Genomic DNA, 18,393 nt, shown 5'->3' with positions numbered 1-18,393 from the left:
GCTCATTTCTTTACAACGTCCCAGCTGTCTTGAACGCACTGAAGTCGGAATTTGAGATTTCCCAGTTCCCAGTTCCGAGTTCTCAGTTGTTTTGAACTCAGCATTTAATACTCAGAGGGAGACGGCAGGGTATTCACTTTGAGTTCCTTTGGCCTGCCCGCCGTCCCATGATAGATGGAGCCATCTGTGCAAAAGCCCACCATTTTTCGTCAATATAGCCACGTAGCACACTGAATATCCCATTTGCCGTTTCATGCTCAGGAATCGTGAGACAGAACAATATATCCACGTGAAAGAGCATCCTCCGACATGTATAGCGAACAAAATTCAATGCATGGGAATCTCGGCCCTCACAGACTACGTCCATTTGGGGAGCATAAGCAGAGGAGTTTGAGTCATTCAGTCAGTTTTCTCGATTGCTAGCAATAGCATACATTCTTCGTTTAACAGTGTTATCTGACAAAGGTATTGATGTGAGTTTCAGTGTATATACAGTACCAGTCAAAAGTTTGGCCACTCATTCCAGGGTTTTTCTTTATTTTTACTATTTTCTAATACTTTAAGACAAGAACTTTGAAAGTTTCTTTAAGTGCAGTCGCAAAAACCATCAATCGCTATGATGAAACTGTCTCTCATGAAGACCGCCACAGGAATGGATGACCCAGAGTTACCTCTGCTGCAGAGGATAAGTTCATTAGAGTTACCAGCCTCAGAAATTACAGCCCAAATAAATGCTTCACAGAGTTGGGGGCAGACCGTCAGGAAGTCTAGGATCCAGTTGCAGAGGGTGGTGTTTAGTCCCAGGGTCCTTAGCTTAGTGATGAGCTTTGAGGGTAGTATGGTGTTGAACCCTGAGCTGTAGGTAATGAATAGCATTCTCACATAGGTGTTCCTTTTGTCCAGGTGGGGAAAGGGCAGTGTGGAGTGCAATAGAGATTGCATCATCTGTGGATCTGTTTGGGCGGTATGCAAATTGGAGTGGGACACCAATAAGAAGAAAATACTTGCAATGGACATTAGATCAGTGGAAATTTGTCCTTTGGTCTAGAGTCCAATTTGTAGACTTTTGGTTCCAACCGCCGTGTCTTTGGGAGACGCTGTGTGTGTGAACGGATGATCTCCGCATGTGTATTTCCCACCGTAAAACATGGAGGAGGAGGTGTTATGGTGTGAGGGTGCTTTGCTGGTGACACTGTCTGTGATTTATTTAGAATTCAAGGCACACTTAACCAGCATGGCTACCACAGCATTCTGCAGCGATACACCATCCCATCTGGTTTGGGCAAAGTGGGACTATAATTTGTTTTCCAACAGGACAATGACTCAACACACCTCCAGGCTGTGTAAGGGCTATTTGACCAAGAAGGAGAGTGATGGAGTGCTGCATCAGATGACCTGGCCTCTACAATCCCCAGACCTCAACCCAATTTAAATGGTTTGGGATGAGTCGGACCGCAGAGTGAAGGAAAAGCAACATACAAGTGCTCAGCATGTGGGAACTCCTTCAAGACTGTTGGAAAAGCATTCCAGGTGAAGCTGGTTGAGAGAATGCCAAGAGTGTGCAAAGCTGCCATCAAGGCAAAGGGTGGCTATTTGAAGAATCTCAAATATAAAATATATAAAAATGTATCACTTTATTTTCGTTACTACATGATTCCATTTGTTATTTCATAGTTTTGATGTCTTCACTACTATTCTACAATGTAGAAAATAGTAAAAATAAAGAAAAACCCTTGAATGAATAGGTGTTCTAAAACTTTTGACCGGTAGTGTATAAACAGTAAACAAAATATATATTTGGAAACAGGTCCATTAAAATAATGACTCTCCGTTTGGGTGTGTTGTGTGTCTGGTGATGAAATTGCATCCATTGAAACCAGAGCCAGTTCAGTCACTTGTGCTGGAGGGGCTAAGTTTAGTGCCACAGTGTAATGTTCTCCGTCCACCAGTGCCAGATTGGCTGATTAAATTGCATCGACTCAGCTGTCAGTCTGTCTGTCTTTCTGTCTATATCAAGTCAGATCTGTATCAAGTCAGATCATCTGCTGTCTCAGCCACTGCCTGTCACCAAGGGAGTAACCCAAGGCTTGATCCTAGGCCCTACACTCTTCTCAAATTACATCAACAACAGCTCCCGAGTGGCGCAGCGGTCTGAGGCGTCACTACAGACCCTGGTTCAATCCCGGGCTGTATCATAACAGACCGTGATCGGGAGTCCCATAGGGAGGCGCACAATTGTCCCAGCGTCGTCCGGGTTAGGGTTTGGCCGGGGTAGGCCGTCTTTGTAAATAAGGATTTGTTCTTAATTAACTGACTTGCCTAGTTAAATAAAGGTTATATAAAAAAATATTATGTACATCAGCAGTTCCCAAAGTAGGGGTCGCCTAATATTAAAATGGGGTCTCAGAGAATTTCCAAAATCCTGAGAGAAAAAACATATAGGGCCTGTACAAAACAATATATATTATAATAGCGGTTCCCAAACTAGGGGTCGCCTGATATGAAAATGGAGTTGCGGGAGAATTTCCAAAAACCTGAAAAATATACAGTACCAGTCAAAAGTTTTGACACACCTACTCATTCCAGGGTTTTTCTTTATTTGTACTATTTTCTACATTGTAGAATACTAGTGAAGACATACAAACTATGAAATAGCACATATGGAATCATGTAGTAACCAAAAAAAGTGCTCAACAACTCAAAATATATTTTATATTTGAGATTCTTCTAAATAGCCACCCTTTGCCTTGATGACAGCTTTGCACACTCTTGGCATTCCCTCGACCAGCTTCACCTGGAATGCTTTTCCAACAGTCTTGAAGGACTTCCCACATTTGCTGAACACGTTGGCTGCTTTTCCTTCACTCCGCGGTCCAACTCATCCCAAACATTCTCAATTGGGTTGAGGTCAGGTGATTGTGGAGGCCAGGTCATCTGATGCAGCACTCCATCACTCTCCTTCTTGGTCAAATAGCCCTTACACAACCTGGAGGTGTGTTGGGTCATTGTCCTGTTGAAAAACAGGACAATGAAAATAGTAAAAATACAAAACATAAAGAAAAACCCTTGAATGAGTAGGTGTTCTAAAACTTTTGACCGGTAGTGTAAGTGCTTGACTCTGTGGATGAATAATATGTTATCCTATTAATACATTGCAATGTGTACTTTCTCAATCACCCTTGGACCAGTCACATATACAGTGCATTCGGAAAGTATTCAGACCCCTTGACTTTTTCCACATTTTGTTATGTTACAGCATTATTCTAAAATTTATAAAACCTTTTTTTTCATGAATCTACACACAATACCCCATAATGACCGAGCAAAAAAAACAAATGAAAATAACTTATTGACATAAGTATTCAGACCCTTTGCTATGAGACTGGAAATTGAGCTCAGGTGCATTCTGTTTCCATTGATCATCCTTGAGATGTTTCTACAACTTGATTGGACTCCACCGGTGGTAAATTCAATTGATTGGACATGATTTGGAAAAGCAAACACCTGTCTATATAAGGTCTCACAGTGGAAAGTGCATGTAAGAGCAAAAACCAAGCCATGAGGTCGAAAGAATTGTTGGTAGAACTCCGAGACAGGATTGTGTCAAGGCACAGATCTGGGGAAGGGTACCAAAACATTTCTGCAGCATTGAAGGTCCCTAAGAACACAGTGGCCTACATGATTTTTAAATGGAAGAAGTTTGGAACCACCAAGAGTCTTCCTAGAGCTGGCCGCCCGGCCAAACTGAGCAATCAGGGGAGAAAGGCCTTGGTCAGGGAGGTGGCCAAGAACCCGATGGTCACTCTGACAAAGCTCCAGAGTTCCTTTGTGGAGATGGGAGAACCTTCCAGAAGGACAACCATCTCTGCAGCACTCAACCACCTCTGTTTATCAACAGCAGGGACTGGGAGACTAGTCGGGATCAAGGGAAAGGTGAACAGAGCAATGTACAGAGAGGTCCTTGATGAAAACATGATCCAGAGAGCTCAGGACCTCAGACTGGGCCGAAGGTTCACCTTCCTCCAACAGGACAACGACCCTAAGCACACAGCCAAGACAACGCAGGAGTGGCTTCAGGACAAGTCTTGAATGTCCTTGAGGGGCCCAGCCAGAGCCCGAACTTGAACCCCATCGAACATCTCTGGAGAGACCTGAAAATAGCTGTGCAGCGACGCTCCCCATCCAACCTGACGGAGCTTGAGAGGATCTGCAGAGAAGAATGGGAGAAACTCCCCAAATACAGGTGTGCCAAGCCTGTAGTGTCATAACCAAGAAGACCAGAGGCTGCAATCGCTACCAAAGGTGCTTCAACAAAGTACTGAGTAAAGGGTCTGAATACTTATGTGATATTTCAGTTTAATATATATTTTTTAATTTGCAAAACTTGTTAAAAACCTGTTTTTGCTTTGTCATTATGGGGTATTGAGTATAGATTGATGAGGGAAAAAAACGATTTAATCAATTTTAGAATATGGCTGTAACATAACAAAATGTGGAAAAAGTCAAGGGGTCTGAATACTTTTCAACTGCACTGTAAACCTGTAGTTTAGCAACCCCCATTCCCTTTGACACATTCTGATGTTGCCATATATTGTTGCCATACCTATTTGATCCTTTTAGATCTAGGCTACCAAGAAGTATCTAGGACAGAGGTATTCAAAGTCGGGGTCCCGACCCCTAGTGGAGGGGAACTGCAGTGGGGTCGCCAATTTAATGTAATTTTTGTATGATTTTTTGGGGGGGTACAGATCGTTGTATTTGACAATATACAAACGTTTTTGAGAAAGATCATTTGAAAATAAATGTAAGTGAGTAAATGTATTTATTGGTTTCTTTTCATTTTGATAAGTAATGAATTTAAAGGTTATTTGTTGATGTAAAAATCTAAATGTATAGACTTTAAGGTTGTGTCATTAGATTTGGTGTGGAGTGGGGTCGTGAGAAATTCTTGATAGCAGGCTCCTAGCTTGCTGCTAATTTTGACCATGGCTGGTAAACTCTGGTGCCGACAGCACGACAATGACATGATATTCCTCAACTCAACCAGAATATTAAATAATGTGTATGAGTCATATATACATTATGTACAAGTCACGTGTACAGTACACATTTCGTACATACATTTTTTAATATAGGGCCCTGAGATGCTTTCCATTGCCATTCACTAACATTTAAACATGTTTTTGAATAGCAACAGCAATCCACACATAATCTGCCAAGGTTATTTTGATTCTGTAATGTGTGAAAGTATTCAAATAGTGATGGTAATGGGAAGCTGCTGTACTGTGGTGAGGCTTTGACACCTCTATGTGAAATTGAATGTTAAACACATTGTAGTGCTTTGCAAATATCTATACGATCTAGTTGTACATGGTACTACAATGCTACCCAATATCTTAGAAGGCATCTGAAATTCAGACAGTGAGACCTTACCTATACAACACCAACCCCCACTTCTCTGCCTAGTCTTTAGAACGCCACTTCAGTCTATTCCACTTTGCAACAAATGCAACATAGTCACATATGTTGATGGTGTCCCATTTCAAAGGCTGGATCTATTTGTAGGGTCTGCAAACTGCTAACACGCTTTTTCTACATAGGTATACATGTTTGACACTGGCCGCTCAGAGGTCAAACCATGTGTGGATTCCAAAGAAGGTGTCACTGTAGCCCAGCGTTAACTTCCTGTCTCATATTCTATGTTTCATGTAGTACAGCCATCATCGCTTCTAGGGGAGTTCTCTGCTCTTTCAGCCTCTTCCAGGTTCTACCCTCTAACCTTCTAGGCTTTCCTCAAAAGTAGCCTATGTAAGAAGCCAATGTATTATCCCTCAGTGCATGTGTAACGGAGTTGGATTTGTATCCTTACTCCCCAGCTTGAAATGTTTACACATGCGCTATCAAATTGCTAGATTTTCGGTAGCGTAGTTGACAAAAACATTTTCAAGACAGAGGTCACATGAGTTTGCGAAGCAGAGTATTCGGGATCACGCCCATTAGCGCTAACTGTTACGCATGCACAGTGACACCTGTTACTCGTGCTTTACTTTCAATAAGCAACAAGCTGGTCGTTGGCGGTCGTACTGACCAATTGTGCTATTTTATGTATTTTTTTTGTGCTGATCATTTCCTAGGACCGAAAAGAGATTCTGAACATCAGAACAGCTATCACTAACCTCAATTTGGACAAGGACTTCTACTTCAATGAGCCAGAGGCGAAAGACATATTGACTATCGCGGACCAGACCCAAATCCCTGACAATCGAAGGAGGAGATAGCGCTATAGAGGCCGACGTGCGGAATACCTGACGAGAGCAAGTCGGAGAGTTGATAATTCGCCTTTACCTTCTGTTCTATTGGCAAACGTGCAATCACTGGAGAATCAACTGGATGAGCTCCGTTTGAGACTATCCTATCAACGTGATCTGAAGAACTTTAATATTCTATGTTTCTCAGAGTAGTGGCTGAACAAGGATATTATAAATATAAATCTAACTGGTTTTCTATACATCGGTAGGACAGTATGGCTGCGTCAGGGAAGCTCAGAGAGGGGGTGTCTCTTTGTTAGCAACAACTGGTCCGTGATCTCTAATATCACAGGTGTCAAACTCATTCCATGGAGGGCCGGGTGGCTGTGGGTTTTCACTCCTCCCTTGTACTTTATTGATGAATTAAGGTCACTAATTAATTGGAAAAAAAAATCCTGCAGACACTAGGCCCAGAGGAAGGGCCAGAGGGGTATCCGGGGTGGCACTGGACACCCCTGCCATCTGATTGGCCAAAATTTTATTTGCTACTGGCAGTTTGATGCTGATTGACATCTCATTTCACCTCTTGTTGAAAGAAGCATTTGTTTTGACGTTTTCAAATCGAGGACGAGAGAATATTAAAGTTGGTTGCGAGATACAGAAGAAGAAGTGAGAATAGTTCCACAGCTCCACGAGCTCTTTTCACGATTGGCGAAAGCATCATATTTGAAGTAAGTTTTAAGGTTTAGCATCAGGTTTAGGTTTCCTGAACAACTTTTACGAAAGTTGAGTCGCTGTGTAAAGTTAATGTTAGACCTTTGGCTCCATTAACAGACAGTTAATCAAATAAGAGAGCTCGGTTCCCAATTTAGCTTAACATTATGTTTACATCTGTGCTAGTAATACACGCATATGTAACTTTCTTAGCCTGCTGTGTTACCTTGACGATGTCTTGGTCTATGCGCTCACTGAAGATCTGGCTATACAACGTCTGGAGATGGTTTTTGAGCGCCTCAAGGCTCACAACCTGAAGTTGGCGCCAAAAAAGTGTAACTTTCTGCAGAGGTCTGTGAAGTTTCTGGGGCATATCATTAGTGCGGATGGTGTAGCTACAGACCCTGAGAAGGTGAGGGCCATTACAGGAGTAACAGAAGCTGATCTGATGGAAGATGGCACTGACATTCCATCTCAGAAGAAATTGAGGTCATTCCTTGGGATGGTGGTGTATTATCAACAGTTCATTGAAGGTTGCTCGACCATTGCAAAGCCTCTCTTTGGATTGACTACTGGACACAAGGCTCCACGCTGGAAAAAGAAGCGACGCTCACCTGTCAGGAAGTTGACGGCTGCCGACTGGACAACAGAATGCAGACAGGCCTTATTCCTGCTAAAGCAAGCCTTACTGGACAGGGTTTTGTTGGCCCACCCCAACTTCGACAAACCCTTTCTACTCTCGGTCGATGCGTCCAGCAACGGCTTAGGTGCTGTGCTGTCCCAGGTGCAGGAACAGGGAGCTACAGCGAGACCTATAGCTTCGCGAGCAAGTCCCTCAGTTATGCGCAGTCGAGGTATCCTGCGCACAGGCTCGAGTTCTTTGCCATGAAATGGGCTATCTGTGACAAGTTCCAAAACTGGCTACGGGGACAGCAGTTCACGGTATGGACGGATAATAATCCCTTGACATACATTCTGACCAAAGCAAAGCTTGATGCTTGTGAACAGAGATGGGTCGCCAAGCTGGCACCGTACGAGTTTGACGTCAAGTACATCCCTGGAAAAATAAATGTTGTTGCAGATGCTTTGAGCAGAGAGCCCTTCGTACGACCCAGTGCACTCCATCGCCTGACAAGGTTCCCGTACGAGACCTTACTAGCTGAAGCTAACGCTGTGCGCACAGACAGAGTGCAAGATGTGTTTCGCTGGTGCAGCCACCCCTTTGACAAAGCCTCTGACTCCAACGAAGTGGTGATTAGCTGCCAGGCTATTATTGACCCCTCATCTGGTGCTTTATCAAGACATGAAGTTGCAGCTGTTCTTCATTCACACAGGTGCTGGGTGGGTGAAGTGGGCTCACATGCACTGCTGTTGCCACAGCTTCCACAGGCTGTTATGCCATCAGAGCAGACCGATGTTGATGTTCTGCCACACGAACTACTGATGAGTAAGCAGTGTGATGACACCGTGATCAGCAGAGTGATCTTCTTTGTGGAGAGGGGGAGAAGACCATCCCGGAGAGAATGTGCCCATGAGAGTGTTGAGGTTTTGTGTCTTCTCAGAAGTTGGGACAAGTTGACCTGAAGATGGGTGTACTGTATCGTATTTCGAAGAATGTGGTTACAAAGAGGAAAACGTATCTGTATGTGGTTCCAGCTTCCATGAAAGCAATGGTGTTGAAGTGTGTCCATGATGAAGCTGGCCACCAGGGCCAACAGAGAACAGTCTACCTGACAAGACAGAGGTTCTTCTGGCATGGCCTGGAGAGAGAGAGGTAAAGGCATATGTGAAGTGCTGCAGGAGATGCGTAGTGAGCAAGACTCCTGATCCGGAAGTAAGAGCTCCTCTTGAGAGCATAACAACTGAGCCTCTTGAACTAGTGTGCATAGACTTTTAGTCTGCAGAATATTCTTCAAAGAAGTCTTTGGATGTGCTCGTTGTTACTGACCACTTTACCAAATTGGCTCATGCCTTCTTGTGTCCGAACCAGTCTGCTAAGTAAGTAGCTCATCAGTTGTGGAACAACTATTTCGGTGTCTACGGGATGCTTCGCCGTATACACTCAGACCAGGGAACCAACTTTGAGAGCGTTTTAATAGCCGAACTATTCAGTGTTGCAGGTGTTCAGAAGTCTCACACCACGCCGTACCATCTGATGGGGAACGGTTCCTGCGAAAGGATGAATAGGACGTTGGGAAACTGTCATGAGAATTTTGTTCTCAATGTTCATAAACTGAACTTCAATTAAAATACTCTGTCTGTTACTAAGAATATGTAAGGTTCTTATTAAAATTAAACAGACAGAGGCCAGTCTACCATAGTCAGCATGTTTATTTACGAGAGCTCTGCCCATCCTTACATGTACATTGGTTTATATACCTCTCATTTCGTCATAACTGTCCCTCCTCCTCTAAGACAATGACAATATACTTCACAAGTCTTCTGCTTCTCATACATTGTCTGCCACCTGTTATACAATCTACTACAATCCCAAGGTCTCTCCCCTCCCTGGGTGGGGACAGAATGTCCTGAAAGGAACACAGTAGTACAGCTTGTCTGTCGATAGCGCCTCTTATAATTTGTTTCACACTTGCACCCTGCTTACATACTAAAAACGAACTAAAAGTCCTTGTTCTAATTCTGACTAAAACTACACACATCAGATTTATAGATTTAGGATTATAATCGATTTCATACAATCATACAGTGACAGGGTATAATTCTGTTAGTTATAGTTCTACGTTAAATGTATACATCATTTAGTCATTATTCATAAAAATCATAACAGAAACATGATCCGAGCCCTGCCGACGAGAGCAAAGCACAGATGGCTTCAGGCTCTGAAGTCCCTCACGTTTGCGTACAATCCACGATTGATCCCCCTCTACGCAGACAACACCATTCTGTATACTTCTGGCCCTTCTTTGGACACTGTTAACTAACCTCCAGATGAGCATCAATGCCATACAACTCTCCTTCCGTGGCCTCCAACTGCTCTTAAATGCAAGTAAAACTAAATCCATGCTCTTCAACCGATTGCTGCCCGCCCGTCCAGCATCACTACTCTTAACGGTTCTGACTTAGAATATGTGGACAACTACAAATACCTAGGTGTCTGGTTAGACTGTAAACTCTCCATCCAGACTCATATTAAGCATCTCCAATCGGCTTCCTATTTCGCAACAAAGCATCCTTCACTCATGCTACCAAACACCCTCGTAAAACTGACTATCCTACCGGTCCTTGACTTCGGTGATGTCATTTACAAAATAGCCTCCAACACTCTACTCAGCAAATTGGATGCAGTCTATCACAGTGCCATCCGTTTCGTCACCAAAGCCCCATATACTACCCACCACTGAGACCGGTATGCTCTTGTTGGCTGGCCCTGGCTTCATATTCGTTGCCAAACCCACTGGCTCCAGGTCATCTATAAATCCTTGCTAGGTAAAGCCCCGCCTTATCTCAGCTCACTAGTCACCATAGCAGCACCCACCCATAGCACGCGCTCCAGCAGGTATATTTCACTGGTCGCCCCCAAAGCCAATTCCTAATTTGGCCGCCTTTCCTTCCAGTTCTCTGCGGCTAATGACTGGAATGAATTGCAAAAATCACTGAAGCTGGAGACTCATATCTCCCTCACTATCTTTAAGCATCAGCTATCAGAGCAGCTCACAGATCATTGCACCTGTATGATCAGCAGGTCACATGACCAAGGAGCTATTGAAATTGTAAATTTGGAAAAATGTATGTAAAATCTTTTGAGATGAAAATGGACAAACTAAAGTGTGTGTAATATAGAAGGGTAGGGGGGGGGTCAAAAATCGACAAAAAAAGTGTGTTCAATGTGTGTCTATGCCATCGGGTTAGCTACAACCAGGGTTGAAGGTTTTAGGAGTAATGGTTGAAGAGCTATTGAAATTAGAAACATTTGATTTGTCACTATGCTGACCATTCCTAACTGCTGTTGGTGAACTACAGGCGAATTGTAACGTTCGTCGTCTAAAGATGAGGAATCATCGGACCAAAGCGCAGCGTGGTAAGTGTTCATGTTAATTTATTAAAACAGAACACTAAACAAAATAACAAAGAGAATGAACGAAACTAAACAGTCCTGTCAGGTGCAGCAACACAAAACACAGGTGGGAAAAGGCTACCTAAGTATGGTTCTCAGAGACAACGATAGACAGCTGCCTCTGATTGAGAACCACACCCGGCCAAACCCACAGAAAGAGAAAACATAGAACACAAAACATAGAATGCCCACCCTAACTCACGCCCTGACCAAACCAAAATAGAGACATAAAAAGGATATCTAAGGTCAGGGCGTGACACGAATATCCAACCTGAAACTCTTTACCTCGGCGATTTTTAGGCACAGTTATGATAATGGTGATTTGAGATTGGACTAAAATGTGGGTAATTGGATGCTTCGATGCAACCATAGACTGATTTATTTTTGCATCGGGTCAATTAAACATGAAAAGGGAGAGATCAGACTTCTTATTAAAGAAGCACAAACAGGCAGATCAGGTGCAAACAGACACCAGCCCTTGCATCACCACTGGACCCCAGAGCAGCTCCCTACCTGAGGCTAGTCAGAGTCCGTGTGGTCAGACTTCACAAGGACCCAGTCTACCACCACCAGGTCAGTTCAGATTTTAAGTTTAGCTTCAGCTTGTAATAGATGATTTTGTCAGATTAAGCCTCACTTTAAAATGTTGGTTGATGATTCATGTGTGTTCTTGTTTTGATGGCTGTGACATTTTTATTGTGATTATACACTAATGGTTCTTGTGTTATTTTAATGTAATAGATGTATCAAGGGATGACACAGAGACCTCTGAGCACGACAGTGAGCCAGAGCTGCCAGTAGATGTCATCGAGACCCTCCCAACTGCATCAAGCACCAGATATGCTGTTCCAAAAGGACCCAATGGTAGGCCAGGCCTATACTTTAAACTACACATTTTAGTTAGCAGCTGTTAGTATCTAATCTTGTGGATCCCTTATTTATACATTTCCATAGAGATATGACACATTATTTAACGTGCATTTCAGACATTTCAAGATCCAGAGAAGAGGGTCCTGTATAGCCGTGTTTGAAAACATTTCCCAGAAATCAGCATGGTACTAGGAAAAGGGCTTTCAACAGCAGTACTTACATTAACTCAAAATATAGAGCAGAGAGGTCATCGAGAGTCTGATGACTCTCACAACAAGGGTAATGTTTTGACAATCTTAGAAGAAATAGCAAAGCATGACCTTCTCATAGAGAAAAGGATGAATGCATGTGGCAATGCTAAGTACACAAGCCACCAAATCCAGAACAAAGTTCTTGAGGGTTTAGCTGAGATGGTACAAAGTTAAATAATAAGAGAAGTAAAAGAAAGTGAAGTATTTAGTATAATTGCAGATGAAACTAAAGATTTAAGGAAAAAATAACAAATGTCTTTACCTGTGAGGTACTATTACAATGGGGCCATCCACGAAAGCTTTTTACAATTTCAGTCAGCTGAAAGCTTAGATGCAGCAGGACTCACAGAAATGATAGTTGATTTCCTTGAAAAATATGGTCTGGACTACAGAAATAATCTTGTGGGGCAAGGCTATGACGGTGCATCTGTCATGAGCGGAAAGCATTCTGGTGTGTCTGCACGGATTAAAAACAGTGCAAGATTTGTATTTGATGTGCACTGTAAAGCACATTGTTTGAATTTGGTTCTTGTCGATGCTGTAAAATCAGTGCCTGAGGCAGTTCACTTTTTTGCTCTCCTGCAGAAGCTTTATAACTTTGTATCTGGCTCGTACGTTCATCTCAAGTGGCTTGCAGTTCAGAAGGAGCTGTATCCACAGCAGCAGCCCAGGGAACTACAGAGACTTACGGATGTAAGGTGGGCATGCAGATACATGGCATGCCGTAATCTGAGGGACAGGCTTCCAGCAGTTCTGAGAGTGCTACAGGATATCACAGGCAAGGGGCTTTCTTTTTCAGATAGATTTACATTTCATAGGGCTTTTGGTTACCTTTTGTTAAGTGCTTGGTGATGCCAAATGTCTTTCTGACATGCTCCAATCAAGCTCTCTTGACCTAGCAAGGGCTGTGGACCTAGTAGGTGCCCTTACAGACACATTACAGGACTACAGAGGTGAGGGTTACTTTGGAGAACTATGGAAAGAGGTTGAGGAGACCGTCTACTCTCCTTGACTTTGTTGTGTTTCTAGAACCTTATAAAGAGGTCTTTCATGAACTATTTCAACTTCGTAAGATTTCTGTTGTTACACCAGTCAGCAGTGTGTCTTACGAGAGAAGCTTCTCAGCTTTAAAACTGATTAAAACCCACCTTAGGACAACAATGGTTGATGACAGGTTAAGTCACCTCGGAATTCTCAGTGTTGAGTCAAGGAGGGCACGCTCCCTCAACATGGATGAGTTTGTGAAACATTTTGCCAGTTCTCACCAGAACCACAGAATTATGCTGTTTTAAATCTACCTAGGATAATTTGGCACTTAGGCGGTCCTTCTGGTCATGATTAAAACCTGCACTGTGTACTAACTAATACACTGACATTCTAAAATTACAAATACAAAGGTTATCATGTCACACAGATTTAATTTGGTTTTGATTAGGCCAATTCCAAAACTTTTCTTTGCTATTAGTTAACATAATATATATGAGCATAAATGTGATACTGTAAATTTGTAATTTTGATGGCCACCAAAATTATTTTATTTTTCAAGTCCATGTCAAATTGCAGTGTTTTTATGTAAATGTACTTTTTTGTAAATAAACGATGCAATTTATGTAACACACAAATGCTATCTTATCTCCTTGGTTGAGCTTAATTTTCTGAAAATATTTTGGATGTTCAACACTTAGACCCAGATTATATATTAATGACAACAGAGTGACCCAAGTCTCTCCAATGTGTATGTGAAATTGAGCTGCAGTTCTGAGGTAGAGACACTGACTATTCATAGTATGTGAAAGAATTCTAGTGGAGTAACCCTTTTAGACCACACTATCTGCTACATTGAAGAACTCCGGGGTTAAGTGAATTATCACTTCTACCTCTAATCAGCAATCATAGGATTCATTCATGCTCTTTAGATGCCAGGTAAGGGTTACACACTCATTTTCTGTCATGGTCTATGGACCCCCTGGGGTTGCCTTTGCCACCCCATGTATAATACTCTAGTTCCGCCACTGACTAGGCCCTACATCAAATTAATTTGACACCCCTGCCTAATTTTAAGGAAGTCTAGAGGTTCTGCTCCCTGAGTTAGAATGATCATCTGTAGACCACACTATTTATTTATTAAATATAGTTTATCTATATTTTTTGTAGCTGTCTATTTACCACCACAAACCGACGCTAGCACTAAGACGGCACTTAACGAGTTGTATAGGGCCATAAGCAACCAAGAAAATGCTCACCCAAAGGCGGCACTCTTAGTGGCTGGTGACTTTAATACAAAGCTCTTCCTTGTCCTCCATTTGGCAAATCTGACTATAACTCTATCCTCCTGATTCTTGCTTACAAGCAAATACTCAATCAGTGTCAGTATCAGCTGCAGGACTGTTTCGCTAGCACAGACTGGAATATGTTCCGGGATTCATCCGATGGCATTGGGGAGTTTAACACATCAGCCACCAGCTTCATTAATAAGTGCATCGACGACGTCCCCACAGTGACCGTGCGTACATATCCCAACCAGAAGCCATGGATTACAGGAAACCTCCGCACTGAGCTAAAGGCTAGAGCTGCCGCTTTCAATGAGCGGGACACTAATCTGAACACTTATAAGAAATCCCGCTATGCCCTCCGACTAACCATCAAACAGGAAAAGTGTCAATACAGGACCAAGATTGAATCCTACTACAATGGCTCTGACACTCGTCAAATGTGGCAGGGCTTGCAAACTATTCAGATTAAAAAGGGAAATCCAACTGCAAGCTGTCCAGTGACGTGAGCCTACCAGATGAGCTAAATACCTTCTATGCCCGCGTCGAGGCTAGTAACACTGAACTATGCGTGAGAACAACAGCTGTTCCGGGCGACTGTGTGATCACGCTCTCCGTAGCCGATGTGAGTAAGACCTTTAAACGGGTTAACATTCACAAGGCCGCAGCTCTAAACCAGTTAGTGCCAGAGGAAGGCCCTAAAAGTTGTCAAAGACTCCAGCCACTCAAGTCATAGACTGTTCTCTCTGCTACTGCCGATGCATCAAGTCTGGAACCAACAGGACCCTGAACAGCTTCTACCCCCAAGCTATAAGACTGCTAAATAGTTAACCAATACCTAACCAGAATATCTGCATTGACCCTTTTTGTACTAATCTCTTTTGACTCATCACATAAGCTGCTGTTACTGTCTTTTATCTATCCCTTTGCCTAGTCACTTTATCCCTACCTATATGTACATACATATCTACTTCAACTACCTCGTACCCCTGCACATCGTCTCGGTACTGGTGCCCTGTGCATATAGCCAAGTTATCGTTACTCACTGTGCATTTATTCCTTGTGTTATTAGTTTAAACAAAATGTTCTATTTGATTTGTAAAGCAATATTTTCACAATTGCATGCAATGATAGATCATTAGGATTTAGGATTTCATTAGGATCCCCATAAGTTGTTGTAAAAGCAGCAGCTACTCTTTCTGGGGTCAACACAAAACATGACATAATGCAGAACAATAATAGACAAGAACAGCCGAAGGGCAGTGCTACATGGAAGGGTGTTCCATGTAGCCATGGCTCTATACAATAATGTGTGTTACCTTAAATTAGTTTTGGACCTGGGGACTATGATGTTAGCAACTGTCACTCCACCAACATATTTCACTCTTCACACATAGCAGCAGTTGAACACTTCGTCACATACAAAACTACATAAATACTTTGTTGTGCACACATACGTACACACACACACACACACACACATACATGGTACACCAGAGGCGGCTAGTGGGAGGAGCTATAGGAGGACGGGCTCATTGTAATGGCTGGAATGGAATCAATGGAATGGTACCAAACACATCAAACAACTGTTACGTCCATCGTCAGAATGAGACCAAAGCGCAGCGTGGAAAGTGTACATCTTAATTTATTTTAGAATGAACACCAAAAAAAAACAATGAATGAACACTGCCAGCCCAGACAGTTGGAGCCAGAGAGAGGATAAAGTGGCAGGCTAAATTGACAGTGGCCCAGAGTGCGTCCCTCTGTCTCCTCTTTTCCTTCTCTATCGTCTCCTCAGTGAATCCTCACCAAGCAGAACCTGGCTTCACACCAGCACAGATACAAGCAGGACCTGTCTGGTCTGGCTTCTGGTCTGGCCTCACACCAGCAAAGAGACAAGCAGAACCTGTCTGGTCTGGCCTCACACCAGCACAGAGACAAGCAGAACCTGTCTGGTCTGGCCTCACACCAGCACAGAGACAAGCAGAACCTGTCTGGTCTGGCTTCAAACCAGCACAGAGACAAGCAGGGCCCAGGCACCCTGGTGGAGAGACCAACATGTGTCATGGAGGCCTCAGCTGGCAGAGCAGGTGTGTAGACGTAATGCAGAATAACACAGGAATAGTAAGAACATAAAACCTATGCATGGACAGTGTTCAGCATGTAGGTTTATTTTGTTCTACACGGTCAAAACTGAAAAGACAAAACTACAAATATCAAGACCGTGACAAATTAAATGACTGATTGAATGTGTTTTATTGATTGGTTGATGAAAATTTGAAAAGGGAACCTCAAATAAGCTGCAGAAGTGAGTGGTGCCCAACATGCAGTCATGGTAATGCTGTTGACCATGGTGCATTAATCATGGAGGGATTTATGGGGTTGACAGGGGCACACGGAAGGGGCATGGGGACATGGACAGAGACTAATTTGGTCAGTCATATTAGGGGAGGATAGGCACGGCACAGCTCTGAAACTGGACCCTGAGCATTGGCTTAGAGTAGGGGTGTCAAACTCATTTTGCCCCGGAGGCCACATTAGGTCTTCAACAAGGTCTGGAGGGCTGAACTGAAAATATGTTATATTTCCTCGCCGTCAAAATTAGCAAAAAATTGTCCTCTATCAATCGTTTTTGTCATTTCCAATGCTCCCTGACTGTCTAGCTTCATTTCTGTGATTATTAGTGAACTGGACGCAGTCAAGAAACTATGAATGTAGGTCCATTATCGTTTTACACAGTTTAGATTTGGTTTTAGTAATTTCCTTTTTTATTTTTATTTTTTTAACTCAAACCATCCGTTTGACACACCTGACTTATAGTCAGGGCACTGAGAGTACCTTCCCCTATTCTCACTGCACATACATACATGTACACATGCACACACAGACTTAAACCTGTCTAGTTGCTTCTCTGCTGTTCCTTTCAACAACAAAGGGTTGAGAGCAGGGGTTCCCAAACCTTTCCCCCAGGGTCCCCTTTTCCCCATTTATATGTATGTATGTAAATGTAGGTATTATCCCTCTAGTTCTCTTTCCATCCCCTCCTGGAGGACCTGAGCCCTAGGATCATGCCTCAGCACTACCTGGCCTGATGACTCCTGGCTGTCCCCAGTTGACCTGCTCGTGCTGCTGCTCCAGTTTCAACTGTTCTGCCTGCCGCTAAGGAACCCTGACTTGTTCACTGGACGTGCTACCTTGTTCCGGGCCTGCTGTGTTCGACTCTCTCTCTCTACCTCACCTGCTGTTTCGACCTCTGAATGCTCGGCTATGAAAAGTCAATTGACATTTACTCCTGAGGTACTGACCTGTTGCACCCTCTACAACCACTTATTATTATTTGACCCTGCTGGTCATCTATGAAAATTTGAACATCTTGAAGAACAATCTGGCCTTAAATGGCCATGTACTTCTAGGGAGTTTTCCCTAGCCACCGTGCTTCTACATTTACATTGCTTGCTGTTTGGAGTTTTAGGCTGGGTTTCCGTATAGCACTTTGTGACTTTACATCTCTTCTGATGTAAAAAAAGGGATTTATAAATACATTTGATTGATTAATTGAGATAGCCTATATTAAATACACCACCAGCTTGATTTAGTTTCATTTGAGGGACCTAGGAGACTGTTGTTTTGAAGCTCATTTCCTGCAATTCTACGTAGTTTAACAAGACTCATGACTATTTAATAATAATAATAATGGATAAGGAAATTAAAGTCTAGACCAGATTTCCCGACACTATATACACATAAGTATGTGGACACCCTTTCAAATGAGTGGATTCGTCCATTTCAGCCACACCTGTTGCTGACAGGTGTATGAAATCGAGGACACAGCCATGCAATCTCTATAGACAAACATTGGCAGTAGAATGGTCTTACTGAAAAGCTCAGTCACTTTCAACGTGGCACCGTCATAGGATGCCACCTTTCCGACAAGTCAGTTCGTCAAATTTCTGCCCTGCTAGAGC

Source organism: Salvelinus fontinalis, chromosome 33 (assembly GCF_029448725.1).
Source record: "Salvelinus fontinalis isolate EN_2023a chromosome 33, ASM2944872v1, whole genome shotgun sequence".
Classification (NCBI taxonomy): Eukaryota; Metazoa; Chordata; class Actinopteri; order Salmoniformes; family Salmonidae; genus Salvelinus; species Salvelinus fontinalis.
This window is presented reverse-complemented; position numbering follows the sequence as displayed.